The sequence below is a fragment of the Sinocyclocheilus rhinocerous genome, unplaced genomic scaffold (genome assembly GCF_001515625.1).
Source record: "Sinocyclocheilus rhinocerous isolate Xijiao unplaced genomic scaffold, SAMN03320098_v1.1 scaffold564, whole genome shotgun sequence".
NCBI classification, from domain to species: Eukaryota; Metazoa; Chordata; class Actinopteri; order Cypriniformes; family Cyprinidae; genus Sinocyclocheilus; species Sinocyclocheilus rhinocerous.
Window position 1 is genome coordinate 1,702,385 of NW_015645070.1, and position 17,507 is coordinate 1,719,891.

General features: G+C 37.8%; 1 pseudogene; it reads left to right on the forward strand.

Moving 5' to 3' along the window:
* The window catches only part of LOC107705360 (WD repeat-containing protein 27-like), a 52,569-nt pseudogene that overhangs the window by 1,363 nt on the left and 33,699 nt on the right, over positions 1-17,507 (forward strand).

The window sequence follows — 17,507 nt, forward strand, 5'->3', positions numbered from 1 at the left end:
TATATATATATATATATATATTGAGAGAGAGAGCTGGTAATAATATATATACAGTATATATCATATATTGTAGATACATATGCATATGACTTCTTTTTCTTTCTTTTTTTTGTATTAGATTTGGTATGTGAAGAAGGGCGATATACTCTTTGAATCTGCTGTCCTATCAGGTCGGGTTATAGTTATTAACACTAATATTTATACAACAGAAATTGAGGTTCTTCACTCATAGCCTATAAATGTAGAGAATATGTAGTGAAGATCCTGAAGTTTTTGTTTCACAGCGTATCCACTGGTAAGTCTGTTCTTCATGGAGCAAAACAGTCAGTTCATCACAGGGTCTGGTGACGGACAGGTGAGTAACACACACACACACTTTAAAGCTCTCTTGTGTAATCTATATATCACTTTACGTTGGAATCTCTTTGTGATTCAAGCTTTAGTGCTACACTCTCCCTGTGGACCACAAAATGCCGCTTGGTGACAAAACTGGACCTTTCGAAGCTTGAACAGAAGCATGAGAGAAACCTCAGAAAAACCAGCTCACCTCAAAATAGACCAGATGGTTAGAAAAAACCCACAAGCCACAATTCAGACTGCGTATAACTAGTGTTTTTCATGTGCCTACCTCACTGCGGAAAACGATACATCTGCTTCAAGTGAAAAGGATCTCACTGAGCTTCATCTGATTCTGTGTGCTTTTCTAGGAACGACTCGTAATGATGTGAGAAGAACAGTGGAGACAGCAAAGCCTGTTCTGAGAATTTGGGCATAGAAACTGCAGTCCAGTCATACTAGCCTGCAGCAGAGGTACTGTCTTTGGTCTGTTATTGTTGTTCACCTTTATCTGCTTGGGCAATTGTTGAATTTTTGGGGTAAGAAATGATGTAAGGCAGGCAAAATGTATTCACAAGCACACAGTATGTATGATAATAGTCATTACTGTAGTAGTCATGACATAGTAAAGTTGTGGTAGAGATATACAGCATGGTACACCTGTCTTCACAGGCGTAAAAAATAATTTTTCAACAGATTTTTCTATGGTCATGGCAGAAAACGTCCAATTAGAAAGCCATTATGCTCCTCTTTATGGTTTCATGCTGTCCAAACAGCAGTTACAGCTTTATGACAAGATGGTTGTGTGAACTGAACCTGAAAACTTTCGCATAACATGTCATTATATGCTGAAATTTGTCATATCATATGCTGTAAACTGGTGGAGAAATGCCTGCAGACCCAGAAAGTAAGGGAGGCCAAGGAAGAGGCAAAGTCACAAAAATCAGAAATACTAAAAACATTAAAATATATATGAATTCAATTTCTTCTTTTACACACTCATGTTTAGTTAATTAACTGTGCATGAATTCTTCTCATTGTTATTCACAGATTCATAGTGATTCATAGAAAATAACATATTACCCCAATAACTTTAGTTTATCGGACAGGAGTGATGACCCTTGACCTCTGCCACTTTATGATTTGCACTGCAATAAGATACTGACTTAAATCAAGTTTTTCAAAGCTTTAGTGCAGTTCTCTTTTAGAGCAAGCTTGTGCAATCTCTTATCATAGATTCTGCCACTGTAGTTTAATATAACATGCTTTCATAGATGTTCTCTATAGAGACTTTGTGGCAATGTGGGTGTGAATTCCTACAGTAGCTCTATACAATACAGATCTTTTTTCTTTTCTTTTTTTTCTGTTGTACCCTGTTACATTAACCAGGCCTTAGTTCTTTGTAGTGTCTTTTGTAAATAGTCTCTTCTTTGTGCCTTTTCCATAGAGGAAGTTGTGTGTGGATCGGAAGTTCTGATGGACTATATCTGCTTGACCTGGATACTTCAGAGCTTCTCATGAATCTTCCACTCAGAGGCATCATAAGTATTCAATTAACTCTGAAACATAAACATACTTTTGGTTCAAATTCAGCAATTGTTCAAGAAAATATTTGATCCATTATATTTTACCTTGGTATGTTTATTAGTAAAAAAAAAAAATAGCAACATATTTTTAAAAAAAAATGTTTTTTTATAGCAAACAATGTGATAAAAATAAATGCAACAGTGGCCTTAGTGGTCAACAAACTTTAGAGTGTGAATATGCTTCTGTGTGATAACCAGATAAGGATGGAGTCTTCTAGCTTGGAATATTCCAGGATTATGATACTTAGTTTAGAGAGCGGCAGAAAGTCAATGCATGTCCTTGTACACTTAATGATAACATTGGTTAAATCTTGCAACCTCAAAACAAAATTCACCTCAGAAATATGCATAAACTTATGATTTTCATTAAACAAATGGCTTCCTAAAAATACTTGAAGCATGGGAAAATACACCATCCGTATGGTGCCAGCATGGTGCCATTGTCTGTTTTTCTGAAGAAGAATGACTGTTTAGGTTTCAAATTTACTAATTCTTCCTGGTTTACCACTAATTTATTCCAAACCAAAATCAAGTTTTGAAACAAAATTTTCCCTAACATTTTTTTTGAGACATGAAACAATTACTGTAGTATGTAAATATTTTAAATAATGAAGTGGCAGTTTTTTTTCCTGACAGGTGACCTAAACATTTCAATGGCAGGGTCATGGGCTATCTCTAATGAACTTGGTGGCAATGTAAGTACTGCGCTAAACTTTTCATGTCTGTGCATCTGTGCAATATGTATACAAATACAATATTTTACATATTTACAGTATTCTACATTTTTTGACAGATTTTAAAAGATCCATATTGTTAACCTTAAGCCGCTCTAGAGTTCACATGTATAGCACCTTTGGTATTTTTACAGCCCTGCAATTAGCAGTTTATGGTTTCACAAAGCCAGGATTATTTAAGATGTAAAGCTTTTACAAGGTTTGGCTGTGGTTTGCATTCTTGGAGGAAAGTGGTCTGTGTGAGACAGTCTTTCTGCCTAGATGTGTTGTTTGGTGACTACTCTATCTGGGACTTCAGTAGCCCTTTTAGAGGTTAATAGTGCCGGGCTGGACGAGCTCTGCTTTAGGATGGCGACTGGCCTCTCTGTGGATGAGCAACTTTCAGCTGTGCCCAGGTAACAACACTCATCTTTCAATCTCTATGAGGCTCCTGATCCTGGCCAGGTGGTGCCTGGATTTAGAATACACAGGGTGTCATTTTGAGCCCCATCCAAGAATAATTTACTCAATGCTTGATTTTGGTTTTAGCCAGAATTATCTACAGTAGATGTATTGTCTGTTATAGAATGTTAACCTTATTCTTGATGAGTCAACTACCACAATGGAAAATGCTGTATTTTATTATTTCCAGTAATAGAAGTCTATTTATGTTGTTTTTTCCTCTATTTTCAGTTCTCCTCTGATGACTATGTCCCCTCTGAATGCTGGGCTGGCAAAACATGGCCCAAAACCTCAGAGAAAAATCGGTTGGGAGTTTACAAAACCACACACGCACACTTTTTGTTGCCAAAGAAAAAAAAACACCTTTGGATTAACTTGCATTTCAATGTCATTGACACCCCCCATGGTAATATTTATGATGCTGACTCGTTACTGTCCAAGATATTAATCTTTGTGGCCTTGCGGAGGTCTGTACCACATTATAGCTTTTCAAAAGAAAGTTGTCATTAGGCACAGCAGAATTCCTTATATACTGTAGTTAGAAATACTTTTACAATACATGCAAATGAAACTGTCACTCTTTATAAAACAGCCTGATGCCATCTGGTGTCTGAGGTCACAAAGATAAAGGGTTTTGATAAACACAGAATGAAGAGACCAGGCACAGACCATGTCACAAAAACTCCTATTTATTTTCTTAACACATGATCTTGGTCTTAATTTGCATGATTCATCACTGCATATCCTTCCAAAGACAAAAAATGTACCCATTTACACTATAAGCTACACTACCATTCAAAAATTGATGTCGGTAAGATCTTTTGTGTTTATGTTTTTGAAATAAGAAGTCTCTTATGCTCACTTATACTTTGCAAGCAATTCAGCAAAGTGGCAAAATGTTGTAGGCCATGCACTGTAAAAAAAATTCTGTAGTTTTTACAAAATAATTTTGGCAGCTGTGGTTGCCAGAATAATTTGGAAAAAAATACAGAAAAACTGTAAACACATTTACGGTATAAAAATAAATTTTACAGTATAAAATTGTAATTTACAAACAAGAAAATTTGAATGTAAACCAGTAAATTCAACAATTCACACTGCTATTAAAATCTGTTTTGTAACATACTGACAACCACCATAATAATGCAGTTGGTAAAAGAGAAAGCCACATGAAGAATCAAAGCTCATCACAAGTAGCTTCGCCACAAGCAGAAGTATATACTAATATATAGAAGGTGCACAGAGTCATTCATGCAAACACAAAACACCATCATGGTAACACACATGATACTTAAATAATGCATTAAACTTTCATTAAACAACAGAAGATGTAACATAAAGCCCAAATATACATAACTAATAACAAAAACTATTAAAAAAACATGATTATTTAAACAAAATACTTTCAAATGTGGAGTGTCATGCAGGGAATTCTGGGAATATCAGTTTACAGTTTTTGACTGTAAATTATACATTGATTTGTTATTTTTACTTCAAAAAACTGTAAAATTAACAGCATTTTACTGTAAAATTACATGAAATATCTGGTTAGATATTTTACAGTTTTTCCCTGTATATAGTACGGGAACTTACTGTTAACCTATTAACAGTTTTTTTCCGTAGCGTTTTTACAAAATTTTACAGTTAAAATGACACTTATTTTTTACAGTGCACACACTGACCTGCTGTAGTACCTCCCTTCTCCTTCCTTTTGTCAAAATTATAGAAGAAGAAATTACAAAATACTTTTTAGACCCCTTGTATTTCCTTGTATGCTTTCAGACAATTGTTCCCCTTTTTTGAGTGTTTTAACTGCATAATGATTTTTTTTTCTTATATGTCTCATGTATGTAAAAGCAATCCATCATCATTATTTCTCTCTCTCTCTCTCCCTTACTCTTCTTCCATCTCCAACTGGGCATTATTTCTCTTCCTTACTAGAGTTACACATCCTCAGAGGTTTCAATTTATTCCATAGCTTTTTCTGGGGCCTAAGTCAATACCATAACTAGGACAACTCATTTTCTTCTTACTGCTGGGCTCTGACATGCACTTATAGTCGGGATCCAGCAGTTTAGGGTCTGTGATTGAAGGTCTGATAACAGGCTGATCTCAGAACAGTGTGACATATTCTTGAATAATGGGTTATATCAGGATGTGGTTTGTTGACAATGACCAGAAACTGCTATCTCTCTTCAATACACTGTTTCAGTACTTTTTGCCAATGTAAACTGAAATAATTTGGGATACCACAGTAATAAGTATGATCTATGAAAGAAAACATTATTTCTTATTGATTGATCTCATGACAGGAACTTTATGTTGTCCAAAGTGCATAGACATTTTTTCCCCATTTGTATTTGTAGTACCAGCACTAATTTGTTTTAGTATTATTAAAGTAATTACAATAATGATTGTGCTCAATATATGGTGGAATTTAGTCAGCTCTCAAAAAGGGTTCTTGGCCCAGTCTTGCTTCAAGTTTATTTTTAAATCGTTGAAGTTGTTTGGAAGTGTTTCCCAAGAAAACAGCAAAACCAGCAAAAGACGGGAACTGAGTTCAAACCTCAAAAATAAATGGCATAATAATGAATTTTACTGATTTTACAGATGTGATGTGTCCAGTCCTGCTCTTGGAGGGCCACTATCTTGCAGAGTTTAGCTCCAGTCCTAATTAAACATACCAGAACCAGCTAATCAGCATTTTCAGGATTACTAGAAACCATCAGGCAAGTGTGTTGGGACAGATTGGAACTATACTCAGCAGGACATTGGCCCTCCAGGAGCAGGATTGGAAACCTCTGCTTTAGGAAGTAGTTGCATTTATTAGCCACTTTTCAGAATATACATTTAGTCTGTGCTTGGCAGGGGAACCATTTTTGGAAACGTGTGCATTAGTTTTAATGGAGCTGGAAAAAATGAGCTCACTAAAGTGAAGAAAACTTGGAAAAATGACAGTTCTTCAGGTTGAATCTTTTTACTGTTATATGACTTTCGAATGACTTTTGAATAAGTTTTTATTTGTATAAATTTCATGTCAATAACTCTTAAAAAGGTATAATGTACAGTCAGCAGCTTAGTATCAAAAAATAAGCCTCAATCAGATTGTGTGGATCCTGAAAGGGTATATTTTACAATAATGACAAGCTGATTGTACAGTATCAAGCTTTACCAATTAATTAAATATATGGGCATGAAATATGGTTTAAGTTTAAATTATTTCATTACGTGAGCAGAAAAAGACTCTAGAGTAATATAAGAGTCATGAAAATGGTGGAGGAAATATAATAGTATGCCTCTAACACTATAATTTGAAATAAGCTTGATATATTATCAGCAAAATGGTTTAAGTGTGTAGTAATGTCAATGATATTATTATATCGAGCTTATTTCAAATTATAGTGTTAGTGGTACATAATTATGATAGATGAGTAATGTTCAGACTGCATACAGGCAAAGCTTAATTATGTGACTGACCTGTTCTCTTTTTGTCTTCTAGGTGTGAGCTGTCAGAAGAGTGTAAAGGATCAGCCTTTGGTTTTTCACACACAAGTGAAGTCATCAGGATACAATACAGTTCCTCAGTAAGTCAGTAGACCACACAGCAGCCTAACAAACTTTATGGATTCAGGTTTACTTTTATATGGTTCACATGGTTTCAGGCTTTGAAAATTGAAGAAATTGGTAAGTTAAATGTGCAACAGAGGCTGTGAGCATTTAATCATTCTGTTGAGTGCAACATTCTGAAAATGTGAGAAATGAATCCCTTCAGTGTGCGTATTGAGACTGTTAGACATGTATAGATTATTAGTTAATGTCAAATTAACTAATAGGCGAAGAAGCTTATTCTATAGAAATAAGCTTCTCAGGCTGTGTGCTGGTAGCCTTTTTAAACATGAATTAAAGTAAATGACACTAATTGTGCTCACACCTAATATCTTCCATGCTGGAACTTTAGAGTTTAATCTGAGGTCACTAGCATAATATTCATTTAAACACTGTTTAATTCTGTTTCCATGGAGTGTACAGGCCTGCTTAGACTCACATTACTGAAAGGCTTTATTGCCATTTTTGCCATAATTCATTATTATGTACTGAATGTACAAGGGGACCTTCATGATGTCTGCCTTAGTAGAATCGCAATCATCTTTATATCATTGCTCTTTTGTTGATTTTGATTGCTTCCATTTTCCTCATTTGTAAGTCCCTTTGGATAAAAGCGTCTGCTAAATGACTAAATGTAAATGTAAATCTTTAAAGCACATCACAAATGTTGTTGCTGCATCTGCTTGTGACCAAGTCAAGTATCCTGTCTATGAAAAACTAGGATATGTTCTCTTGGATTTTTCAGGAATTAGACTATAAGCTATAACAGGGGTGCCCAAACTCAGTCCTGTAGGGCCGATGTCCTGCAGAGTTTAGATCCAACCCCAATTAGACACACCTGAACCAGCTAATCAAGCTCTTACTAGGCATACTATAAACTTCCCGGCAGGTGTGTTGAGGCAAGTTGGAGCTAAACTCTGCAGGCATTGCCATTGCCATTTCTTTTATAGTAGGACCATGTTTAGACTAAAGACCAATGTTAAGAAGAAAAGCAACTCTGCCACAACAACTATCACAAATACGTAAGTATTCTGTCAGTTTCAGTACAGTCTCAAGAATGCAGTAGTACTGAATAAGACCATTGTAGCTTGTGCTGAAAATTATGCACTGTTTTTCTACAGAAAGCGCCTCTTAATTGAGTATCCTTCACATTTTGAAGCACCATGTATGCCTTATGCTCATTTGACAGTTTCCACAACTCCAACCCCTGTAAGCTCTCTACAATACTCAGGTGAGGGACAGTACTTGAGGATCACACTAGGCTTTAAACATGTGAAATTTCTTTGTACTGCACAACCAGAAAATGCTCAACCAGAAATCATGTCACACTGTAAGACTTCTTTTTAATAATTCCTAAAATATATATTACAACAATAACAAATAGTAAAACATAAAAAATGTCAAATGCATTAAATAAAAATATTTTTTTAATTAAAAAAAATTTTTTTGTTGTTGTTATAAATGGTAAAATTTCTACACAAAGTTTGCCATTGTAGCACTCCAGTATCCTGCTGTAATTTCATTGGCTTAACTTTGCATAGAAAAGTTTCTTTTCCAGCTTTATGCACAATCAACAGCACTTAATAGCCGTGGCTAACAATCATGTGCCTGTTGATTTGCCCATTTTTGGTTCTCCTGTGGTCTCACATAAAGACTCCATACTGTAGCACCAAACCCGAGTAGACTCCTGGAGTTAAACACAAAGTCATATACAGCTGTTTTTAAGAATGCTGTAGTTGTTATTTTAGACTTGCGCCTGAGGGGCGTCGTTTTTGAACTAATTATTCCTTCGTTTTTGATCGTTAACTTTCTATTTTTGTGTCTAGGAGATGGAAAGCAGATTGCGTGTGGTCTTGAAGACAGTTCTGCCTGTCTCTTATTTTCATTTCCTCAATGAGTGGCACCAAGGAATTGATTCAGTATTCGATTTTTGCATGCCATTCTGACAGCACTTGATACTGACAGCTGAAACTGACAGTTGGGGAATTCTGACTTTTGGAGGCCCTTCCTGTCCCTGAAATAGATGCTCTTTTCATTAGACTAATGGCCTGATATACTCACAGTGATGTTCTTTTTCATTCTTAGGGGTAAAAATATGTTTGAAATGCCTTTGCAGCAATATCTTGTTAGCGAAAATCACAATGCCACCCACACTGCTGAGAGCGGCATTAAGATGATTATATTAATTCGTGCTGCACATTTTCCTCTCAATAACAAAATAAACAGCAGTTAAGAAAGTATCTGACCACCTACCTATCACGCAATCGCCACAGGCCAATGATAGTCTAATACTTGTATTAATCTTATTTAATATTTTATAATCATATATAGCTGCCTATACCTGTATTTATGGTATGGGAGTCCCTTGCAAGGTGATCATAATTTTTGGGGTCCTTGGCATCAAAATTGTGGCTCTGTTGTTTTCTTTTTGCAGGGCACAGTAAGGCTGTGAACACTGTATTCTGGAATCACAGTAAGCGGTGGATTTTGAGTACCTCTGAGGACCCCACCCTTTGCATCTGGACCGCAAATGCTTCGGAACCTGTTCTGACCATGGTAACATATCAACAATTAAACCAAATACAGTCCTTGCACTGACATGAGCAATTTAAAAGCAAAGTGCTATTAGTTCTGAGCTTATGCAGTACCTACAATTATCGTGAACCCATAAGCAAAGTATGTGAAGAAAAGTTTTAAGATTCAAAAAATGAATTTGCATTTGAATGCGTACGCCTGTGGGAAGTGTTTTTCTTGGCAGTGCTCCTCTGCTGGAACGTCAATGGCATCTGTGCAGGCCCCTGGTCAGCACATCAGTGCTCTAAACACTTGCAGACCTCTCTAAACCCTAATTTCCCTCTTTCCCAGAACCCCCAACACAACTGAAGTTCATTCAAATCAGTTTTCTTCAGTCACATTCTGGCTCAGAGTCTCTCTCTGGTGTCTTCCCACCCAGCCTCCTAGACCTGTGCATCTGTGTGTGTATCTGGAGCCAAATATGACCCAATGCATCTGTGTTTGTGTTATTTATATTAAAGAGAAAATCCTGAGTCTGCAATAATAAACAGAGCTACTTAATGTTGAAAGTGGAGTATAAAAACATTTTAGACATTTTGGCTAGAAATATACTCAAGTAAGCATGCAAACACAGACAAATTTTGGCTGGTAGCATAAACAGTAAAAAATAAATAATAGTTACTAATAAGAATAATAATTCAAAAGTAGCATAATAAAAGCAGACAGTTTATTCTAATGTGGTAAAGATGGTAATGGAACACATACTGTAATTGCACACATTTTGGGAGGCAAAAATGCATTAAAAATCATGACGCTAGAGGCTACATACATTCACATACTTGTATACAAGAAGTACATTAAATATCCAGTAGCAATCATATTCCACTCACCAAACTGTCTCTCATTGACTTACATTAGTCTCATATTATCCAGACAGAAAAACAACATTCCTCTATCCTCATTTATCTCTTCACACTCCATCTTTGGTAAAAAGAGAGAATGACTGAGATTGTGATATTTTAAGATGATATGGTGCTGAATTTTATGTGCTGTGACATGAATGCACTTAGCACTTTATTTAAAGGCTATTAATAAACTGCAATGTTGATGTGTTATACTGACTGTCTGTTAATGCACTGTTTGTTTAACTTCATGGTTCTCCAGGGAGATGGCCAGTTTGCAAAGCCCATCAGAAGTGCACAGTTTTATTATCTGGACAAGTTTTTACTGCTGGTGTCAGGATCAAATCTTTACCATCTGGACACCACGAGAGATGACATCAAGAGGTACAAGCAGTTAATAGACAATGAGCAAGTAACAAGAAACGCAGGGTGTTGGTGACCTTCTGCCAAAAGAAAGGTTCAGTTTCAAGGGCTTGTAAAATCTGGGAGTATGCCAGGCTATCAGATTTTAGGGTGCCTCATCTCAAAAATCCTAATTTAAGCTCTAGTCAGACCTGTTTAATTTAACAACCACATACTTAGTTCATACATATTCTAAGGCAGGAAGCTGTGTAGAATTTCTGTATAGATTTTTGTCATGGTGAAATATGTCTTTGCTAGAGGGGTAAGCACTCCTCAGTGGAGAATCCGTGCGTTATTTTTGAAGAATCAGAGAAGAATCCCAGTCTTTATACTGTATATCTAGGCCTATATACAAGTGTTGGGGAATTCCTGGAAGAGATACGTAGGAGACATCAGCCAGATATCGCACGTAATATTCTGTTTATGATGGAACATCATCTATAGAATAATTATGTGTTAAGACCTTTTTCAGCATTATGTAAGGTGGTAGAAAGTCTTTACAAACAGATAGACTGCGTTTTCTTTTTTGCCGTATTTCTGTAAAATGGTCAATATGTACAGTAGGTTCATGTCCACACAGCTTCAACTGCAGTGCTTTGTTATAATCCATAGAAACAACACTGAAATAAGTTTAATCTTTATTTATGGAATGTGTTTAATTTTATTTTCTTCATTTAATCACAGGTATAAGCAAAGAAGTAAGTCTAAATTGGCCAGTAAGTTCAGCATGAAATCAGGAACGGACATCACTTCAGTGTCAGCCATCAATGACTTCTACTCCTGTATCCTAAAATACCTGACTTAGCCTTTTGGCTTTGCACAATTCATCAATAGCTGAAGGTATCAGTGCATGAGCAGAACAATATTCTTGTTAACTATAAATAACACACAGTTCCTTTGAGTATTAATAACACACAGGTTCATTCAGAATATTTTGCATTTTCAATATTTTGCATACCTTTAACAGAAATTAACACACACACTTTCATATTTGTTAACAAACTGAATTTAAAGCATTTAAGCTTTTAGATCAAAAGGTTTTTAGGCTCTTGGTAAATTCAGTCAAGTATGCAAACATTTTGAGTGGTAGTCTAATTGATTCATATTTGTTTAATATCCTATGTCTTCATCTTTAATCCTTAATTGTTTTACATGTAATTTATTAAGCAAAAATGTTCTGAACCCAGCAGTTTTTTAATAACTTCTTTAGTTCATCTTATCCTTATGTGAGGTAATGTGGCAGACCTGATTTGGCAACACATACAGTGGAACACATTGGCTTAATAATAAATAAGCTGGAGTTAAACACAATAAAGTTGTGTACGCCTGTTTTTAAGAGTGCTTAGTGCTATAGTTGTTATTTTAGACTTTTGCCTTAGGAACATCATTTTTGAACTAATTATTCCATCGTTTTTGTCTGTTAACTTTCTCTTTTTGTGTCTAGGAAATGGAAAGCAGATTGCGTGTGGTCTTGGAGATGGTTCTGTTTTGTTGTATAACTCTTCACTCACCAGCAACCCAGCTGTCTATACAGGTAGTGGGAGAGCTTCAAATCTGTAGTGTTTATTTTTGTAAAATTCCTTTGCTTGTCTCTTATTTTCATTTCCTGACTGAGTGGCACAAAGGAATTGGATCAGTATTCAAATTTTTACATGCAATTCTGACAGCACCTGACACTGACAGCTGAAACTGACAGTTGGGGAATTCTGACTTTTGGAGGCCCTTCCTGTCCCTGAAATAGATGCTCTTTTCATTAGACTAATGGCCTGATATACTCACAGTGATGTTCTTTTTTGTTCTTCATTTCGAACTTCTAAGTGAAGAACAAAAAAGTTCTTCTCTTCATTCTTCTGCTGAACACAAAAGAAGATATTTTGAAGAATGTGGGTAACCAAAGAGTTTCTGGTCCCTATTGACTTCCATAGTATTTTTTTCCATACTATGGAAAACAGTGGGGGCTAGCAACTGTCTGTAACTCTCCTCATATGCTTTTGTTGCGAGTTTTAGGCAGGAATGCACTAAATTCAAATTCTGGCCATTATGGAATACTGAATTTACAGATTTAGATTTTGTGGTTTTCATAATATCAGGCTTTATATATATTTTTTCACACAGTATAAATTAGTCTTATACAACATCTTAATCTTATTTAATATTTTATAATATTATACAGTTGCCTATAAATGTATTTTTATCGTAGGGGGTCCCTTGCAAAGTGATCATCAATTTTGGGGTCAAAACTATGGCTCTGTTTTCTGGTTGCAGGTCACAGTAAGGCTGTGAACACTGTATGCTGGAGTCACAGTAAACGGTGGTTTTTAAGTACCTCTGAGGACCCCACCCTTTGCATCTGGACCGCAAATGCTTCGGAACCTGTTCTGACCATGGTAACATATCAACAATTAAACCAAATACAGTCCTTGCACTGACATGAGCAATTTAATTGATATTAGCTCTGAGCTTTTGCAGTACCTCGTCAAGTCCAGCTCAGAGTGAACCAACAAGCAAGTATGTGAAGAAAAGTTTTAAGATTCAAAAAATGAATTTGCATTTGAATGCGTACGCCTGTGGGAAGTGTTTTTCTTGGCAGTGCTCCTCTGCTGGAACGTCAATGGCATCTGTGCAGGCCCCTGGTCAGCACATCAGTGCTCTAAACACTTGCAGACCTCTCTAAACCCAAATTTCCCTCTTTCCCAGAATCCCCAACACAACTGAAGTTCATTCAAATCAGTTTTCTTCAGTCACATTCTGGCTCAGAGTCTCTCTCTGGTGTCTTCCCACCCAGCCTCCTAGACCTGTGCATCTGTGTGTGTATCTGGAGCCAAATATGACCCAATGCATCTGTGTTTGTGTTATTTATATTAAAGAGAAAATCCTGAGTCTGCAATAATAAACAGAGCTACTTAATGTTGAAAGTGGAGTATAAAAACATTTTAGACATTTTGGCTAGAAATATACTCAAGTAAGCATGCAAACACAGACAAATTTTGGCTGGTAGCATAAACAGTAAAAAATAAATAATAGTTACTAATAAGAATAATAATTCAAAAGTAGCATAATAAAAGCAGACAGTTTATTCTAATGTGGTAAAGATGGTAATGGAACACATACTGTAATTGCACACATTTTGGGAGGCAAAAATGCATTAAAAATCATGACGCTAGAGGCTACATACATTCACATACTTGTATACAAGAAGTACATTAAATATCCAGTAGCAATCATATTCCACTCACCAAACTGTCTCTCATTGACTTACATTAGTCTCATATTATCCAGACAGAAAAACAACATTCCTCTATCCTCATTTATCTCTTCACACTCCATCTTTGGTAAAAAGAGAGAATGACTGAGATTGTGATATTTTAAGATGATATGGTGCTGAATTTTATGTGCTGTGACATGAATGCACTTAGCACTTTATTTAAAGGCTATTAATAAACTGCAATGTTGATGTGTTATACTGACTGTCTGTTAATGCACTGTTTGTTTAACTTCATGGTTCTCCAGGGAGATGGCCAGTTTGCAAAGCCCATCAGAAGTGCACAGTTTTATTATCTGGACAAGTTTTTACTGCTGGTGTCAGGATCAAATCTTTACCATCTGGACACCACGAGAGATGACATCAAGAGGTACAAGCAGTTAATAGACAATGAGCAAGTAACAAGAAACGCAGGGTGTTGGTGACCTTCTGCCAAAAGAAAGGTTCAGTTTCAAGGGCTTGTAAAATCTGGGAGTATGCCAGGCTATCAGATTTTAGGGTGCCTCATCTCAAAAATCCTAATTTAAGCTCTAGTCAGACCTGTTTAATTTAACAACCACATACTTAGTTCATACATATTCTAAGGCAGGAAGCTGTGTAGAATTTCTGTATAGATTTTTGTCATGGTGAAATATGTCTTTGCTAGAGGGGTAAGCACTCCTCAGTGGAGAATCCGTGCGTTATTTTTGAAGAATCAGAGAAGAATCCCAGTCTTTATACTGTATATCTAGGCCTATATACAAGTGTTGGGGAATTCCTGGAAGAGATACGTAGGAGACATCAGCCAGATATCGCACGTAATATTCTGTTTATGATGGAACATCATCTATAGAATAATTATGTGTTAAGACCTTTTTCAGCATTATGTAAGGTGGTAGAAAGTCTTTACAAACAGATAGACTGCGTTTTCTTTTTTGCCGTATTTCTGTAAAATGGTCAATATGTACAGTAGGTTCATGTCCACACAGCTTCAACTGCAGTGCTTTGTTATAATCCATAGAAACAACACTGAAATAAGTTTAATCTTTATTTATGGAATGTGTTTAATTTTATTTTCTTCATTTAATCACAGGTATAAGCAAAGAAGTAAGTCTAAATTGGCCAGTAAGTTCAGCATGAAATCAGGAACGGACATCACTTCAGTGTCAGCCATCAATGACTTCTACTCCTGTATCCTAAAATACCTGACTTAGCCTTTTGGCTTTGCACAATTCATCAATAGCTGAAGGTATCAGTGCATGAGCAGAACAATATTCTTGTTAACTATAAATAACACACAGTTCCTTTGAGTATTAATAACACACAGGTTCATTCAGAATATTTTGCATTTTCAATATTTTGCATACCTTTAACAGAAATTAACACACACACTTTCATATTTGTTAACAAACTGAATTTAAAGCATTTAAGCTTTTAGATCAAAAGGTTTTTAGGCTCTTGGTAAATTCAGTCAAGTATGCAAACATTTTGAGTGGTAGTCTAATTGATTCATATTTGTTTAATATCCTATGTCTTCATCTTTAATCCTTAATTGTTTTACATGTAATTTATTAAGCAAAAATGTTCTGAACCCAGCAGTTTTTTAATAACTTCTTTAGTTCATCTTATCCTTATGTGAGGTAATGTGGCAGACCTGATTTGGCAACACATACAGTGGAACACATTGGCTTAATAATAAATAAGATTTTCCTGTGTAACTTTGTTATAGTTTTTTTATGCATGTAATTTGGATTATGAAATAACTTTTACAGAGCATAATGTAGAGGGTAATCTCATTGTCTCATTGTCCAATACTGTTATATAACAGTGTGACGAGAGGGGCGGGGCCGAGAGCCATGGGAATGGAGCGAGGCCGGTGGAGTAATTGCTAATGCGCGACACCTGCGCCACTCACCGGTCTCGAGTCTCACGGAGGAGCTCCAGAAGGATAAAAGTAGGAGCGACAACAGTGAAATACGAGAGAGGACCAGGCCTGGAGTTTATTTTGTGTTTTGGTTTTGTTTGTGCGCGACAGTCCTCCGCGAGGGGCTGTCGCGCTATTTTGTGTTTGTTTATTTTATTATTAAAATCTTAAATGTTCGCCGGTCCCCGCCTCCTTCTTCCCGTGGCTACAAACAGTATTGTATTTTATTCAAAATGACAGGACGTAAAGTGTAACTGCAAACTTTAACTGCAGTGTGTCAGATATCGTCTTGGCTGCTGGCGCTGACCACACCACCCAGGTGTTTGATATGAACCAGGGCTGTATGGCCACTCAGCTCCCTGATGCCCACTGTCGAACTGTCCACCACCTCACCCAGAACAAGGTAAGAGAATGAGAGAACATGATGTTGGCCAGGATTTTTCTTGCTCTTTTGAATTAAATGGACTGATGCACTATGTAGACCAGTGGTTCCCTTTCGAACGGTCTCTCCCGTTGCGTGAGACGCTAAGGGGAAAACTCCTGTTTTACTCTGTACTAAAGCCTGATTTGTTCATGTTTGTGTAGCTGCACAAACCAATGGCGCTTTAGCCTGCCAGAAAGGGCGGAGCCGACCCTTATATAAGCCGGCTCAGAGCGCCATTCATCAGATCATTCTCCTTCAGCGACGAGGATCATCTCTTCGCTGACTCTGGAAGAAGCCAAGAAGAAGAAGCTCCAGCTCTGCTCACCGCCATTGAAGATGCCCAAGCAGTGAGGATTCCCTGCGGCCATCCGGCACGTGAGGAGCAAGCCAGAGAGCGAATTTCCTAAAGAGCAAATTTCAGCGCGTGCTGTTGCAAATGTCGCGCCGCGAGTGTGGCTCTGTCCTCTCGTCTCGCCGGTGTGTTTCACACAAGACCAGCGCCCCTCTTTGGGTGCGAGGGGCTTGGTCTCTTTCGGCGCATCTGAAGAGGACGTCATCATCGAGAACGTTATCACCGACGACTCCATGTCCAGCGTCTGATGCAGAAGATTGGGGAGGTTCCAGCGGAGAACACGAAGTCCTTCCCCCTTCTCAAACTCTGAGGCCGAAACCGGACGCCGAACTAATCCACGTCCTGTCGAAGGTGGTAGAGGATCTGGGCCTCGAGTGGTCGGCTCCGGAAGAGCCCGCCCACGGCCTGTTAGACGAGTGGTACCTGCCGGGAAGCCGTCAACTGTCCTCTCGCCAACGCCCCGCCCCGTTCTTGCCTGCAGTTCATGACGAGCTCACCAAGATGTGGCACGCCCCCTACTTGGCCCAAGTAAATCGCTCTACAGCAGCGATTTACTTGGGCTTTCCTCGTCTCGCCGAAGGGCTTGTTCGGCCCCGCTGTGGACAGGTTTGCAGAAAGGTTTTCGGAGGCTCAGAAGACGTCGCAGGTGCTGCATCACTTCCTCCCCAAGTGCCCTCGCCCCGCGGCTGCGGGCTGCCAGAAAAATCCCGCCACTCAGCCTGCAAAGCCAAGTGCAGCCTCAGCCTCAACGGAAATCTGAGCCTGGGCTGCAGCAGCGACCCCGGATGGCGAAACGCTTCCCCTTTCTGAAGCGTCAATGTCCCCTCCCACGAGTTGTGCTGGACCCGTAAAACAGCTCGCTTTCATCCTCCATCCCTCTGAGCACCTCTGAGCAATGGAGTTTCGTTTCCAGCGGGTCACGTCCTGCAGGTGCATCGCATACCTGAATGTTTTACCACTGTGATAGCGGACCCACATACAAAGAGCAAATTTCCTGTTCACACTCTTTCACACACTCACGCGAATGCAAGTTTCCCGCCTTCTC